The following is a 17,034-nucleotide window of genomic DNA, read 5'->3' as shown; positions in this document are numbered from 1 at the left end:
AAGCACTTTTAATCCTTTTCATTCAAAAATTTGATTACATTAGAACGTGTTTGTCCCGAACTTTGTTAATAAAACATCAGAATGAGAGCATTTTGATTATTATATACTTTGTTTGTTTTTAATATATTTTAATCTAAATATAAAAAAAATGTCCAGACTTCAAGAGGAAAATTATATATTACACACACACACACACACACACACACACAATTGTCCGGACCTCTGCTGGGAAGGAAATACAGAAAACTCTTGGAACTTGAATTGAATATCCCTGGTCTACTTGTTTGTTGGCTGGATATACTAAGTGAGTAATGTGATCAGTGTGTGTAAATTGTGCATAAAGATTACCACAGTTATAAGTAATTTGCCACATTCGTCTCTTTTGGTTATCTGTCATTAATGGACAAGCAATTTGTAATGTATAATGAATGTTTTATGAATGTCAGTAAAGTAATTTATGCTGTGATGATATGCAGTCATGAACCTCTTCTGGGTCATGCTGAACTTACTCCGCTCTGTGAAATTGTATTTATTGTGGCTCAGTTTCAATCTATTGATTACTTTGACATTTCTACTGGCTTTCAGAGCAGAATGCTTTCTTGGTAGATTTGTGCCATTTATGATGTTTCTGTTTGCATGTGTGTTCGTGTGTGTGAGCAGAATATACTCCAAACCGGCATCAGGAAAATCAACACTTTATTGGTGCAAACCGTGGCATTTCCAGGAGCGCAAACAGATAGAAATGCATCTTAATAGCAGAGCATTCCCAGAGATCCCGTAGACGTACATTTCTAGCTGTCAGAGAGCATGCCGGCGTGTCCTCGTACAAATTCAAATGTGTGCACAGCAACTCACCAGGGAGGCCGTCCCTGACTTACCCACGATTGTCTTTTTTTTCCTTTCTTCCTCTCTCTCCCCCTCTTCTGATCTTTCAATCACTCGCCCTCTCCGTCTCCTTCCTGCCCTGAGACAGCCATTAACAAAAAGGCAGTGTTTAAATGGCTTTGCCAGCACGGCTGACATGGCTGTCAGTGTCCCAGAGATTACCCCCGTCCCCTGTCCATCCCACTGAGAAATGATGGAAGGACCATGACAAAGTAAAGGGAGGAAAAAATGGACAGTGAGCTGGGGAAAATGATTGACTGATTCATTACAGGCAGCAGGAAATGGTGAATGACTGTTGCCAGGGTGCCCATTATGAGGTCCTCGATGTATCTATGTCCGTTATGAGGTCATCAAACTACATTTTAAAGTCAACATGGACTCAAAATTGAATAGTGTGTTTGTCCTTGCATTATTTCATCAAAATGCTTTCATACACTGGCAAAAAACGTTTACAAAATAAAAATGGTCAAAAATACAGTAAAAAACTACAATTACTACAACTATAATTATTTGAAATATTTGTTTTCTATTTTAATGTATTTAAAATTGTGATTTTTTGTGATGGCAAAGCTGACTTTTCAGTCTTGTCATATGATCCTTCAGAAATCATTCTAATAGTATATATATATATATATATATATATATATATATATATATATATATATATATATATATATATATATATATATATATTAATATTTGTTTGTTGTTATGGGAAGAAGGAGGCGGGAAACAAAAGTAAAAGTGGCAGCCCCTCACGGATGACTGCCGCGCACACACATAACAAAACGTAAATAAAACACAACATAAAGTCCATGCCTGGTCCTCTCTCGTCCTTCACTGGTGTCGCTCGTCCTTATATACCTCCGGGCTCCCTCATGAGAGGACTTGCTCGCTCCTCCTACGTCTCACTCGCCCATCTCGCCACGATATATATATCGAAAAAAAATACTTTTTTTCCTCACTGTATATATATATATATATATATATATATATATATATATATATATATATATATATATATATATATATATATATATATATATATATATATATATATATATATATATATATATACATACAGTGAGGAAAAAAATTATTTGAACACCCACTTAAAAATCATGGAGGGGTCTGAAATTGTCATCGTAGGTGCATGTCCACTGTGAGAGACATAATCTAAAACGATCACAATGTACGATTTATTTGTATGATACAGCTGCAAATAAGTATTTGAACATCAGAGAAAAATCAATGTTAATATTTTGTACAGTAGCTTTTGTTTGCAATTACAGAGGTCAAACGTTTCCTGTAGTTTTTCACCAGGTTTGCACACACTGCAGGAGGGATTTTGGCCCACTCCTCCACACAGATCTTCTCTAGATCAGTCAGGTTTCTGCCCTGTCGCTGAGAAACACAGAGTTTGAGCTCCCTCCAAAGATTCTCTATTGGGTTTAGGTCTGGAGACTGGCTAGGCCACGCCAGAACCTTGATATGCTTCTTACAGAGCCACTCCTTGGTTATCCTGGCTGTGTGCTTCGGGTCATTGTGATGTTGGAAGACCCAGCCTCGACCCATCTTCAATGCTCTAACTGAGGGAAGGAGGTTGTTCCCCAAAATCTCGCAATACATGGCCCCGGTCATCCTCTCCTTAATACAGTGCAGTCGCCCTGTCCCATGTGCAGAAAAACACCCCAAAGCATGATGCTACCACCCCCATGTTTCACAGTAAGGATGGTGTTCTTGGGATGGTCATATTTTCATAATTTTTCTTCCTCCAAACACGTTTAGGGGAATTATGACCCAAAAATTCTATTTTGGTCTCATCTGACCCCATGACTTTCTCCCATGACTCCTCTGGATCATCCAAATGGTCATTGGCAAACTAAAGACGGGCCTGGACATGTGCTGGTTTAAGCAGGGGAACCTTCCGTGCCATGCATGATTTCAAACCATGACTTAGTGTATTACCATCAGTAACCTTGGAAACGGTGGTCCCAGGTCTTTTCAGGTCCTTGACCAGCTCCTCCCGTGTAGTTCTAGGCTGATTTCTCACCTTTCTTAGGATCATTGAGACCCCACGAGGTGAGATCTTGCATGGAGCCCCAGTCCGAGAGAGATTGACAGTCATGTTTAGCTTCTTCCATTTTCTAATGATTGCTCCAACAGTGGACCTTTTTTCACCAAGCTGCTTGGCAATTTCCCCATAGCCCTTTCCAGCCTTGTGGAGGTGTACAATTTTGTCTCTAGTGTCTTTGGACAGCTCTTTGGTCTTGGCCATGTTAGTAGTTGGATCCTTACTGATTGTATGGGGTGAACAGGTGTCTTTATGCAGCTAACGACCTCAAACAGGTGGATCTAATTTAGGATAATAAATAGAGTGGAGGTGGACATTTTAAAGGCAGACTAACAGGTCTTTGAGGGTCAGAATTCTAACCCCACGTAACCCTTGGCTGGTCCGCCGTCGAGGGTAGTGAGGGGGGAGGAGTCACTTGGTCGGTTTCTGGCAGAAAAAGGTGCCGTCCACGACCTCGTGAGCTCCTCATGCACCTCCGGGAAGAAAGGTGTCGGGGCGGGACGCTGAGAACCAGCGCGACCCGCCCCGAGGAACCAATCGTCCAACCTAGAGGGTTCGGGACACGGTGGAGGGTTCCACACGAGCCCAACCCTTACGGCGGCCCGGGCAAGCATAGCAGCCATCTCGGGGTCCGGGGCAGCCGTTGCCACTCTCCCAGAGGGAGGCAGTACAACTGACCCTTCATCCTCCGAGGACTGAAACTCCCCCTCCGATGCAGCGATCGACATCTGTTCGTCCGCTGGAGCTCCAAAAGTCACCACTGGTCTCCCGTGGGAGGGTCCAGCGGTTTCTCTCGGAGGCTCTACCGGCTGCGGAGCTGAGGGATTAGGGGCCTGCAGAGGTTCGCTCGGCGGGTTTGCCCTAAACGTAATCCTCAGATCACCCTGGCCATCCAAAGAAGTAGGTCTACCCGGGTTAGGGGTAGAACTAGTTCGTGGGATGGGTAAGGGGACTCCCCCAGCCCGGAGGTAGGAGAGTCTCGATCTTAGCTCCGAGATAGTCATGTTCCCGCAGTGGGAACATGAACTATCCACAAACGCCGCCATGAACTATCCACAAACGCCGCCCACAAACGCGTGCCCAAACACGTGAGACTGCGATTGTGACCGTCAGCAGGGGACAGGGAACGACCGCATCCAGAAACGCACGGGTGGTAAGGCATTTTGAAAAAGATGCCACGTCACCCGTGAAGCTCTTTTTGTGAGGAAACGCTCTGTGCTGAAGCACTCATGGGGAAACGCGACAGCGCACAAGGTTTAGTGCAGCCCGTGCCTGGATCTCAAACAGGGAAAACGCCCACCAGACCAACAGAAATTTGTTGCTGTGAGAACAGCAGTTTTCTCTGTACTACAGAGGCAGCAGATGAGTCTTCCGCGATCCCGCTGGAATGTGCCGTCTCTCCAACACGCGTTTCTCCTCTTCTCCGGTTTCTCTAAACAGTCTTGCTGATAGCAGTATAAACTCAATGTTGAGTCGTCTTCGATTCGCCGTTTGGCTCCGAAGTGAATGACAGCGTGCATTCGCTCTCGCTTCCTGTTTATACCCGCGGCGCGGGGCGGAGCGCGAGATGCAAATCTCGCACGCCAATTGTTCATTGGCCGGTTCTAGATAGCTCGAAGCTGATAGGGGCTCCAAGAAGTGATCCCAATTCGTCGGTACGTCCGACATACGTCGAACGTGACCGACTGAATGGGAACTGTTGAACAAACTTAATTAAATTAAGGAAACCTTTTCCACAAAGTTGAATTACATTTTTTCAACAAAATCTAATTTGTTTGATATGATTTGTTGTAATCTTGTGTATGAACTTAAATTAATTTAGTCAAGATTATTAAAAAAAAAATAGTGTAATTCCAACTAAATAAAGTTTTGCAATGCCTAATAGAATTATGAAATGTTGGTTACCATTGCGGTGAAGAGGTGAGCTTGTGCTTGTGCCGTAGTCACATATACATGTTCCAAGATTGTTTGAGAGGGGTAGAACTGATGACCATATGTAGACAGCGGGAACTGAATCACACTAAATTATTTTAATTTGTTCTATAAAAACTAATAACCAACACTAAACTTGTTCACATGCTAAGAAAACAGCCTAACCACAAGGTCTACACTTCACAACAATGGTAACCTCAAAAATCGGCATAACATAAACTCTTTTAAATGTCAAATATAACTGAACACCAAACTTTAACAGGTCTTTCCTTTTACTAAAACAACACATTAAACAGCACTCAATTTCAACACTATCCTTATCTATTCCAATGCAAAGCATGCTGGGAACTAGAAATACACTGCCCAGTTCAGTCAGCACAACAGAAATGATTCATGTAGTCCCAACACAAATGGTTTAGGTTAACTTAACATTTTACACATTTAATTTAACATAATACAATTGATTGCAAATGGCAATTAAGTAAAAAGCTAAATATGTGTGTTGTTTCAGCTTATTTTATTAGCAAATAGCTAGAATCATTTTTGAGTGTATTTCATTTAAAACATATGGTAGTTTTATTTTGCATAGTGATGCATTATATTCAAAGAAAACTCTGTTGTGACGAAGCGATAATTTGTTTCATAAACAATTAATTATGTCTTCCTTTAGACCGTTAGTTAAATTTGCATTTGTTTCAACTGTATGAGCTTCAAGCAGTTATTATTCATCCGTCATTGATGTGTCCTTTTTGTTTTCCGGAAAATCCAGCAAGACACAACATGCCAAACAAGTGAAAGCATGAAGAACGAAACATTCAAAGAGGAACGTGACAGACGTCTAATGATTATTTATCTCCAAATGACATCAGATTCTTGTAAGATTAGTGTCACAAATTAAAAAATGGTCTAGAAGAAGCGAAAGGCAAATCACAAAGGACTGACCATGAATGAATGTGAAGCTAGTTGGCATAGCAGCTGCTTCCAGTCCTCCTCATGCCTTTACAGATTGCATTCTCACTTGGATAAGACAATTTCTGTTTAGATATAAACCTCGAATCATATGCAGTTTGTCTTTATAAGCAGTAGTCTTTATAAGCTTTGTGTGTGCATTACTTGTTTCAATATCCAATACTGTTAATGCTTTAACAAACACATAACCATATTAGTGGGTTTTGAACAAAAGCAAAAGCAAAACGAAAGCAAATATTCACTCTTTACTTAACATTCACCCAAAAATGCACATTCTGGCAGTTGCTCTGTATGCTTTCTCATGCAATCTTGTGTTTCGTACTAGAGTGTGTTATTCAAGTGTTATTTTTTTTTTATAAGTTTGGTTTTAGTTAATTATTAGATGCTATAAAATGGGGGGTGGGGGAGAGAGGGTGGTTACATGGACCCACTTCATATTTGGTGGCCTTAACTACTATGTACTAACATTTGAATTAATAATTTGATACAATGCACTTATTGTGTACATACATGTTTTTATATTATACTTACATGTTCAAAAATACCCGCATGTAATTACATCTGTAATTAATTTCTGTAGTTACATTTGTAATTACACAGTTGACACTTCCCTTACACCTAACCCTACTCTTAAACTTACCCATACCACCAAACCTGTCTCTAACCCTACCCGTATTCCACCTCAATATCTGCAAAGGTGTTGCAATACAATTTGAACACAGTAAGTACATTGTACTTATTTTTTGATGTAAGTACATAGTACATTTGTGCTTTGGGGTCAATATGACCCCAATCGACTTTTCTTTAGTTAAAAATAATGGTTCCCTTTATCTCAGTGGAATGAAATCTTGTGACTTTTTCTAAGTTATCTAACCATACACACACACAAAAACTGGGCTTGATTCGTTTGTTCTAAAGGTATGTAAAAAAAAAAGTCACACTCACTCAATATGACCCCACATTGAAATGAATGGAAAAATCGAAAAAAAAAATTGTTTTTTATTTTTCTTTTGTCAAAAAAAATATATAAATCCAGAATAAATCTGAAAATTTCCATACCACAATGAAGTCCTGGTACTATAGCACAAATGTAATGTGGAATGAACATGATCACTTGCACACACACATGCTCACGCACACAAACACACACACAGCTGTAGGGCTGCACGATAAGGGCCAAAATGATAATCACGATTATTTTGATCAATATTGAAATCACGATTAATTATCACGATTATTTGTTGATTTTAACCAAAACTATTTTTTATTGTCACACAAGCTAATTACATTTACTGCCTTCACATCCATATTGTGCAACATTCCTGCTAATGTACAGATATGTGCATCAAAATAAAATAGGTCCTCTTATTCACCAAAATTCAGTGAATCTCCTTAAAGAATAAATAAAAATAAATTAAAACAAAAAAGAAAATGTAGCAAAACTTCAACAGGGCACTATTTTACATTTTACAATGTGTAAATATATTTTAGGAAGCAAAATATAAACTTAAGTTTTACCTGCATAATGGATGTGAATAAAACTAAAAATAAAATATACAATCAATAAGAAACAAATATTCCATAACAGAATGTAACCAAATAAGAACATTTCAAGGCAGAAGAACTATGGCCAAAAGAATATTGGCAAGATCGCGCTCTATTTCCCCTCTGTGTTTTCTGTACATCGCAGGTAGTGCCACCTTTGAAAAATAATTACGCGAGGGGATCACGTATCGTTTATCCAGAGTGTTGACCAAGAATTTGAAGCCTTCGTTTGTCACCGTGTTTATTGAGCACATGTCTTTAGCCAAATGAAATGCGACTGCATTTGTTATTTCACTGTGTCTTTGAGAGGTGGATGGGTATGGTGATGCGCTAAAGAGGCTCGCTTCGATGGATGTCTGAGATGTTGTGGGATGATTAGTCTTTGCAACGCATTTCTTGGCCCTCATACATTCATCGTATTGAACTTTATGGTGTTTTTTTAAGTGGTTAAAGAGGTTCGTTGTGTTGCTTTGTGGTGCCAAAACAACTTTATGGCACTCTTTGCATATGACCTGTTCTTGTTTTGTGTCACTTGCCTGAAACCCAAAATGTTTCCACACAATGGATGACGATCCGATTCTCGGGACAAGCCCCTCGGCCGCTCGCTCTGCTACGTTAGACATTTTTTCTTTGTTAAGATAGATTATAGCCTGCTATCTGTTGTGGTATTTTCCTCACGCTACTCTGTCTTCTGTCTGTGACTGTCTACATCTGGAAACTGACTGAGCTGCTGCGCGGTGCAGGGAACAACTCTGATTGGTGCATGGACGCACGTGATCAGACAGCGGCTTTACAGCGCGCTAGACTGGCTTTGAAAAAAAAAAAAAAAAAACCTTTAATACAAAGCGTGAATGAATGACGCATTTTAAATATCGCTCGATCACGCGAATTTGATCGTGGGAAGCCAAAATCGTGATCGTGATTAAAATTCGATTAATTGTGCAGCCCTACACAGCTGTGACTCCAATTGAAAGCATTTTTTTTTAGAAATTGACAAACAAAATCAATAATTCCAGCATAAATCTGAACATTTCCACACAGAAATGAAGGCATGGTACTAGAGCAAAAATGCAATGTAGAAAAGACATGCTCACTCAAACACACACACACACAAACAGGTATGACTGCCACAGCCAAATAAAATCAGCCACAAATTCAGAACTAAGATAAAAGGGGTGAGACCTGATGCACACACACATGGGCGCGCACACACACACATGCGCACACACACACACACACACACACACACACACACACACACACACACACACACACAGCACACACGCACACGCACACGCACACGCACACACACACACACACACACACACACACACACACACACACACACACACACACACACAGAGAGAGAGAGAGAGAGAGAGAGAGAGAGAGAGAGAGAGAGAGAGAGAGAGAGAGAGAGAGAGAGAGGTGTGAGCATCTGTATGGAATTTGTCAAATTAAATCAGAAATCAGCAAATTAAATCATTTGTCAAATGAAATCAGCTATCAAATGTAGAACACGTGAGTGAATCAGTGAGACCTAATGCATGCACACACACACACATGCAGAGAGAGCAAGGGAGAGATGAAAGGCAACTAACCTGTTCAACTTTGAGAAAGTTTACTCTGAGATCTAAGAGCTGCAACTTTGTTTTGAAAACAAAGAAATTGTTCCCACACGAAAGGTATACAAGAGGGTCTTTGGTGTCCTACACACAGTTCATTCTGTGGCAGTATGGCAAAGAAATACACTCTCCTGGAGACTTTGGATTACTTGCTTGATTCAAGAGAAACTTTAGGTGTTTCTTATGTGGCGATTTCTGTGGTATTTTGTAAAAACAGACATTTCAAAACACATCAAAAACTACCAAAATTCTACTATTTGAAATAATATTTATTTTTAATATGTATAATAATAATTGTATAATGTTTATACATGTATAAATTCATAAAATGTATCACAAAAGTTATGATATGAGCAGTTGGCCACATCCAGTAAAATGAATGGATCTCTATTGCCCTCTGCTGGTTCTCTATGGACAAAACAATTTCTTTCTTAAATTGTAATTCCTTCAGGTTTGTCTTTGACCAACAGATGGCAGAATTGTACAGCTAACACCTAGATCAATATCCAGAAACAAATTATATTTAATTTAGATCATCATTTAAGTATTTTTTTTCATAAAAAAATAATATTTCACACGCAAGCTAATGGTATAGTTGAGGAATTGTGTGGTAAATAGGTACAAAAGTATATTGTGTATACAAAAACACAGCATTACTGTATAGATGAGAAGTAAACTAAAAAAATAATATATTATATGCATTATTAAAAATGTAATTTTTTTTTACAATCATTCTTTAAATTTTGGGGTCATATTGACCCCAAATGCACTGAGTGTAAACAGGAAACTAAGGACATATGAGGGTTTTTAAGGCCACCTAATATAAAGTGGGGCCGGTTACATCAACAGCTGAGATTGACAGCTTCTCTAAGTGTAGTAGCCACTGAGGCCCCAATATACTTTTTTCAGGATTCTCGGGAGGATTGGAGCTTTAACTTTTTTCACACCAACATAATGAGTTGTTCTGCAGTAAACTGTACAAACCAATTCTGCAGGATTGTGGACGGAGCCGTGATACTGCGGCTCCACTTCATGCTCACTACTCGCTGGCTCGGGTCCCGAATCAGTGCAAGATGTCAGCGCCATATAGGGCAATTGGCAGCTTCACTTTTCTACAATGGAATAGTGAAAATGCGTCTTCCACCTATTTCCACTTTTTTTTTTGTTGCAGTCTATGGTTCCAATACTCAATAAGGCAAGTACAGAGGACACATACATGTAAGTAACCAGATGTGTTCTTGATATTGAAGATGCTTTGAGTGCAGACTTGAGAGAACTGAACCGTAAACTCTTTCCCCACCATTGACGGACATTTCTGTCATTTATGAGGCAACGCTTCCCCACTATTGACGGATAGTGTGTTTTTTGTGTTTTTTTTACGCTAGGGGGCGCTATGACACATATTCTGCAAGAGTTCAGAATCTCCTGATCAAAAAACATGCGAAGAAGACGCAGAAACAAGCGATAGCATATGTCAAATAACACGATTATTATCAACATTAAACAATGTTACTGAATGAAATGTCGACCCAGAACGAGGTATATATGAGTCTGCAAGCTTTGGACTCGATCTACTCCATTTTGATCATCGTTCTGAATCCTATCTGGATCTAGTCTTTGACAAAAAAAAGTAATTTTCTCAGCTTTGTGTTCAAAATGTTACTTTTTTTATGAAACTTACCCACATTCAAGTGTTGATAAAAAAAGAATGCATAAGTTAGAATAAAACGGGTTGTTTTGTTTAAAAGCAGAGGCTCTGTTATATATTTTGATGTATGGCATGTTCAGATATTAATACAACAAAATATTCTGGGGGCCATGAAACTTTTGAAAATGGCCTAAAATGTTGGTAGTGGCTGGCAACTTTTATTCAAAAAGGCGGGGAAAGAGTTAAATTTATAAGTAAACGTGGGAGGATGACGAACGGTAGTCTGTAAGCTTTAAAATTCTCGTTCTCAGGCAAGAAATTCCCACTGAAAGCTTGCAAATACTTTGTTTTGTTTGGCATAATTTTAATAAAGTGATAAATACCTGGAGAAAGCATGCAGTGCATTTTAATTGGCATATTTAAAAGAATCTTAATATTGACAAACATTAACATAGACTCATTTTCACAAATACTCGTGTAAAATAAAAAAAGGTATACAATTACAATAATATATGTAAATGCTTTAATAGGTTGACATCTGCGATGCAATGTTATGTTTTCTTTTGTGTGCATTGAGTGGTGCCTAATATGTGCTGAACGGTCAGTTGAGCAACTAGATCACAACATATCTGAATTCCTTCTTTCAAGGTAGCCTGGCAAGAATGGCTTCCACAAGAATGTCCATTCTTTGCTTTCTTAGAATTGAGAAACAGCCTCTGTCATAATGTACTCACCCTCATGTCATTCCAAACTATTTTGCTTAAATTTCTTGGTTGAACAAAATATAACACAATTTCTTTGTTGAACATAATATGTTTTGACGAATTGTCATGCTGGTACTACGTGTTGGTGAGTAAATAATGTCCGGAATATAATTTTAGATGGACTGTTCCTTTAAGTGACATGTAATACAATAGTTAGATGTATGTTATCCCTGGATTAAACCGTTGTGCAGATCGCTGTAATTTGCCAGTTGTTGTCATTGCATAACATAATTTGCGTCCCAGATACTAATCCACTTACTAGCACCACCTGCAAACCTCAGTGCTTAAAAAGAGGTCCAAACATAAATGATAACTGTGTTTAAGGCTATAATTATACTTGATGTGCATATTATATATTATGCGATTTTGTATTTGTTTTTCTAATCCATTTTACTTACTTAAGACCCCTTAAGAAATGTGAATGTGCTGTACAGCTATAATCAACAAGCCAAAATATGGCATGGCAACCACAATATCAGCTAGACGGCAAGCTCCCTGTGCTTATATCCTTTCTTTGTTCACCTCAAGTACAGACAGTCTACAGATGGCACGGTATGAACTCCATACACCACACAGGATCATCTTAAATTCAATATGATGGCACGGAGAATGGAGGAGAGTAGGAGCTGCTCAGAATCTTGTAATATTTAAGACATAGATCAGAAGCCCGTGCAAATATTAGGATGCTTGCATTGACATAAAATCTCTTTTAATTGAGCTGGAATCAGTCCAAACTGCCTGCGCTTGCTGCATTAAACATCGGCCATTGAAATATTGTCTGCATAATATGCCTAAGTGGCTGCAACCTCACCAGTTCAAAGCTCACCACCCTCTGGCACTGTGCAAAATTGTAACCATACTAAGTGTTATCTAATGAAATCAATTTAGCCTAGAGACCTTTCCACTCTGAATAGAATTGTTAGTTGCTTTATCTGTCTGGCCACCAGGATTTTTTTTAGGCTCTGAGCGAGGAGGGGAGAAGTAGCACCATTAACTGGAATTACTAAAGCCTTTTTTGTTGTTGTTCGATACTAATCATTGTTTGTCTTTTGTTATGACTGATTTAACCCTCAAATCATTTAAGTTGGATTAGTGCACTTTTGTCCTCTGCTTTGTTTTATCAGCAAATCCCTAAAACCAGCCCCCAAACCCAAAGTAAATCCATCGGAAATGACTGTCAAATAGCAGAGGATTCCGATCGGTCTTGTTGCTCTCCAATGTCATTGGCAGATTCAGGGCCATTTAACATTAATGAAGGCCAACCCATAACCATTAGAAAAGACAGAATAAAACTAGCTGTAGTTTAGAATCAAATGCCAGCATCAACCCTCCCAATCCTTCATGGTCCGCTGCTCAAGAACAGAGATGTACCTCTGCCTGAGGTCAAGTTGATTCTAGGCCAATCAATGAGACCGCGTTACTGTAAAATGAGTTCAATTCATTTTCAATAGAGACATAGTGACGATATTAAGTGTTTAACTGACTGTAGCAACATGATAATAAAACACAATTTCTGTATGGTACAGAACTTTCTCTCATTTTGTCGTCAGAGTTAACTGATTAAAGACCAGTGCAACACATTTTATTTTAGATGTTGAATTCTTTTCACCAAAATCCCATCATTCATTCATTATTATTACTGATTTATTTATTTATGTTTGCTTGTTTGTACTGAAAGTAACTTTAATGAAGATAATTTGCTCAGAAATGATGACAATGGTACCTTGGTAACTTTGAGAAAGGTTATTTAAAAATAATTTAACATACCCTTAATAATTCTTATCCCACATACTACATCAGTCTCAAATTGTATCTCTAGTCTTTGCCTCTGCAGAAACATTAAAGGGTTAGTTCACCCAATGAAAAATACCCCATGATTTACTCACCCTCAAGCCATCTTAGGTGTATATGACATTCTTCTTTCAGTTATATTAAAAAAAGTCCTGACTCCCCCAATCTTTATAGTGGCAGTGACTTGTTGGGATATATATAAGTCCATAAAAGTGCATCTATCCATCATATAACTGCTCCACACGGCTCCGGAAGATTAATAAAGGCTTTCTGAAGCAAAGTGGCGCGTTTGTGTAAGAAAAATATCCAAGTTTTAAAACTTTATAGACTAAAATAACTAGCTCTCGGTGGTCAGCGGGACGTAAGTCGACTAAATGAGTAACCCTTGAACCCTTGACGCATGCGTATTAATGAACACAGAAGCGCAGAGGATAGCGCAAAACAAAACTCCGGTCATGGTGTTTAGAAGTCTAAAACGAGAATTTTTAAAGAGAAATGGTGGAGGATTTCGATATAAGAGAAGAGGGACTTGAGTTTGTTGCCCAGGCCTATCGGTGAGAGGCGTCAAAGCTTGCGATGCTCCTGTACATCGCGTCAGGGGTTACTCTTTTAGCCTGACCGCCGAAATTGAGGGTAATGCGGATATGATTTCATTGTTAGGCGATGCACAACATTTCTTATTTCTCTGGATTTAAACATTCTTGGAATCATTTGGGATAATGTACAAAATCAACAAAATATATAACATTGTTCTAGTGGTTTTTGGATATTTGAATCCAAAAATCTTACATATTGTGCCATTAAGTTATTTTTAGGATCTAAAATAATTTTCACGCTGTAATAGGGATACCCCACTGCACCGATTTTTAATTTTCTTCTAATGTTTAATATGCTAACAGTTTTTTTCAACACTGTCTGAAAATATAAATGTGAAAAAGATGGCTATTGATTTCCATAAAACTCCAAACCCTGTGTCATGTTCAATATAATGAAATTTGACTGTTGTTTCTTGCTTGACTGTAATGATACTTCAGCTTCAATTTCTTTGATGTATCAGGATTCAATGCTAATGGCCTTCAATTTGAATACCAAATGGCAGCTCTTCCTCCTCATCCATCCTCACTGATAACCAGTCACAACGATCAGTCAATCAGACGATCTATATCTGTCTCCATGGCTTTCATTGACACCATTTGCTCTAATCTGGGAACATCAAACTCGATAGCTTTTGATTGTTTATGTTTTTTAAGGCAAGACACTATAGATGAATAGGGATGGGGGTTTTTTTTATTAAAGATATCACTGTAAAACTTCTCCAGTTTATTACTGGCATAAGCATAAGAGAAGAAAAAAAATATTACAAGTGTTGTGTAAATTAATGTTTGAATATGCAAATGAGGCCTAATATACTTAAATATATGCTCATTTGCATACATTTCCAAAAAACTAAATCTGGACATTGGAAAGGACCAAGTTTAAAATGATTGGTTCTATTTGTTGACATATTAGATAAAAGGGCTTTTATAGAGGGGGTTCTAGATATCTTATTTTGCGCTTTAGTAAATTAGAGAATACTGACAATAGCCTTTAAAAAAAAATATTTTCGCCATGTACCATGGAGTAAAATGACCCATAACTCAGGATAGAAATGATATATCAATAAATTCCTCTGTAAAAGCCTTTAGAATATAGTTAAGTATAAGACTGGAAAAGTTGGTGCTTGTAGGTGCTACTGAAGTGGATATATCTGACTCTGAGTGTGAGAAAAAAACTACCTTAAAATCTTCATGAAATCAATTAAAAAAAATAAAATTTACTTTGTTGACACTTTGTTGACACATTACAGGTCTTAGGGTGAACAATTAATCCGTGCAAGTTAATACACAGAAAAAAAATTGTTTGCCGTGATAATCTTTAATCAAAATCTGAAAGTAACTTCCGGTCTGGAATGACGTTCCTTTTCCGACGACGGCAGTTTGACAGCTTGGGTTTGAATATCCTTAACCACTCCCCTCCAACCGTTAGTCTGCTATGAGCGAGAGATGGAGAGGAGGAGTGCTGAAGTAAAACCCTGCCCTCTATTCAATATTCCGTTTCAGTTGGAAATACGTCACAGCACTGAAATAAAACCAGTTGCAACTTCCGGTTCTCTGGGACTTTAACAAACACACAACAGTCACAAAAACTGCAAACGAACTGTCCCTGTTTGTTATATGTCCATCTATAGCTAATTGAATCTAATTGTTGACGGGTTTTTTTTCGTCTAATCTGTTGTTGTTTACTTTATTTTTACTAGCTCTTGCAAGTGACGGCTGTTGCCGTCTTTTCTGTGAACGTTTATGAGCTGATTTCAGCGCTGTCTGCATTTTCTCTCAGGCGCAGAATAAACAAGGAAGTGTGAGAACCAATCACTTAGTCGGAAATTCACATGACCAACCAGATGTGATTTTCAGTTGTAGATTTCCCGGCAAACTTTTGCGGTTGGTTATTTCTACGAAGGAAATGTGCATATTTAGATTAGACAAAAATTGACCACTGCTTGAAAAAAACAATGTTTTCACCTGCCGTGTCTCGCCTTAAGTAAAAAGTGTTGCTTTGTTGCCCAAACACGTGACCGGATATTGTTAGAAATATTGTTTTTTTTTCTGTATGAAAACTAGACAATACCAATAGTTTTCTTTAAAAGGCATGCTTCTTCAAAGACAAGAACTGTCAAAGTGGATGGCCTGTTTTTGCTTCTCGTATCTCAGCGGAACCCCAGTGAAGCGTCCTGGTCAAAAAGACACCACTGAGCTCTTCACAGTTCGCCTCCATTAGTGTTTTCACTGGATCTTTTTTTCTCTGCTCAGCTCCTTTGAAGACACAACCCGACTTCTCCTCCTGCTGAGGTGACATAGAACACAAACGCCTGATCCATCTCTAACCCTCCTCCTTGCTTTTGTTGCGGCTTTTCTTTTCAGTGCTATTTTTCCCTGAGTTTCAAAATTGATTCCTTCTTTTTTTTTCGTCCCATAGTTCAGGCTTTTTGCTTTTTTGTGAATCTCTTCCTTTTTTCTCTCTCTCACAAATTACAGCACAGCATACAAACCCTATTCACAAAGTTCACAAACTGCTCTCCTCTAAGAGAGAGAGAGAGAGAGAGAATAAAAGAATAAAATAATGCAAATTCAGAGGACTGGGAATGAGAAATGGACATGAGCGATGTTTCAATGTGAAACCCATTGAATTCTGGAATGCGGGCCTTTGCTCACTGTGCCGCCCTGAGGCAGTTGACCTCATCTATCTCTAACTAATGGATGGAGGAGAACAAAGAAGATATAGACAGTGCCCTTCCATCTGTACACATTGTTTTCATCTTAGACATCCTCTGTACAGTGACTTTCCATGACAAGCCCCTGTAAGCTGTGACTTCAATGGCATCAGAGCCCTTCTGACTAGTGTGTGGACTGTTCTGGTTTGTATTATTCAAGAAACAGCCTTGACAGCACTGTGCTGATGTTTTATTCCAAAGTCAACTAAGCAGACAGCATGCTTCTCCAATGCTTTGTACGAAAGAATGAATGGGGAAAAAGACAAGAGATGGAGATTTTGACGTGCCACAAATCGTAATGTGTCACCAGCAGCCATCACTTTGGCTTAGTGTTACAATGTGTCTAAAAGAGCTTACAGGATGTAGACTGATAGATCATCTGAAGGCGCCTCAGGCAAGAGAGTTGAGGCAAGACGACCCCTCGGTCTCTGAAGAAGAGAGTTTTGAGGACTGATTAGATCAGTGGTTCTTTACTGGTTTTGCTCCAGGGC

General features: G+C 38.7%; 1 protein-coding gene across 1 annotated transcript in view; it reads left to right on the top strand.

Moving 5' to 3' along the window:
• ctnna2 (catenin (cadherin-associated protein), alpha 2) overlaps window positions 1-17,034 on the top strand; it is a 673,292-nt gene that overhangs the window by 400,204 nt on the left and 256,054 nt on the right. The window lies entirely within an intron of this gene.

Source organism: Gobio gobio (genome assembly GCF_949357685.1).
Source record: "Gobio gobio genome assembly, chromosome: 3".
Taxonomy (NCBI): Eukaryota; Metazoa; Chordata; class Actinopteri; order Cypriniformes; family Gobionidae; genus Gobio; species Gobio gobio.
Note: the sequence above shows the minus strand (reverse complement) of the source record. Positions and strands in the feature narration are given on the sequence as shown.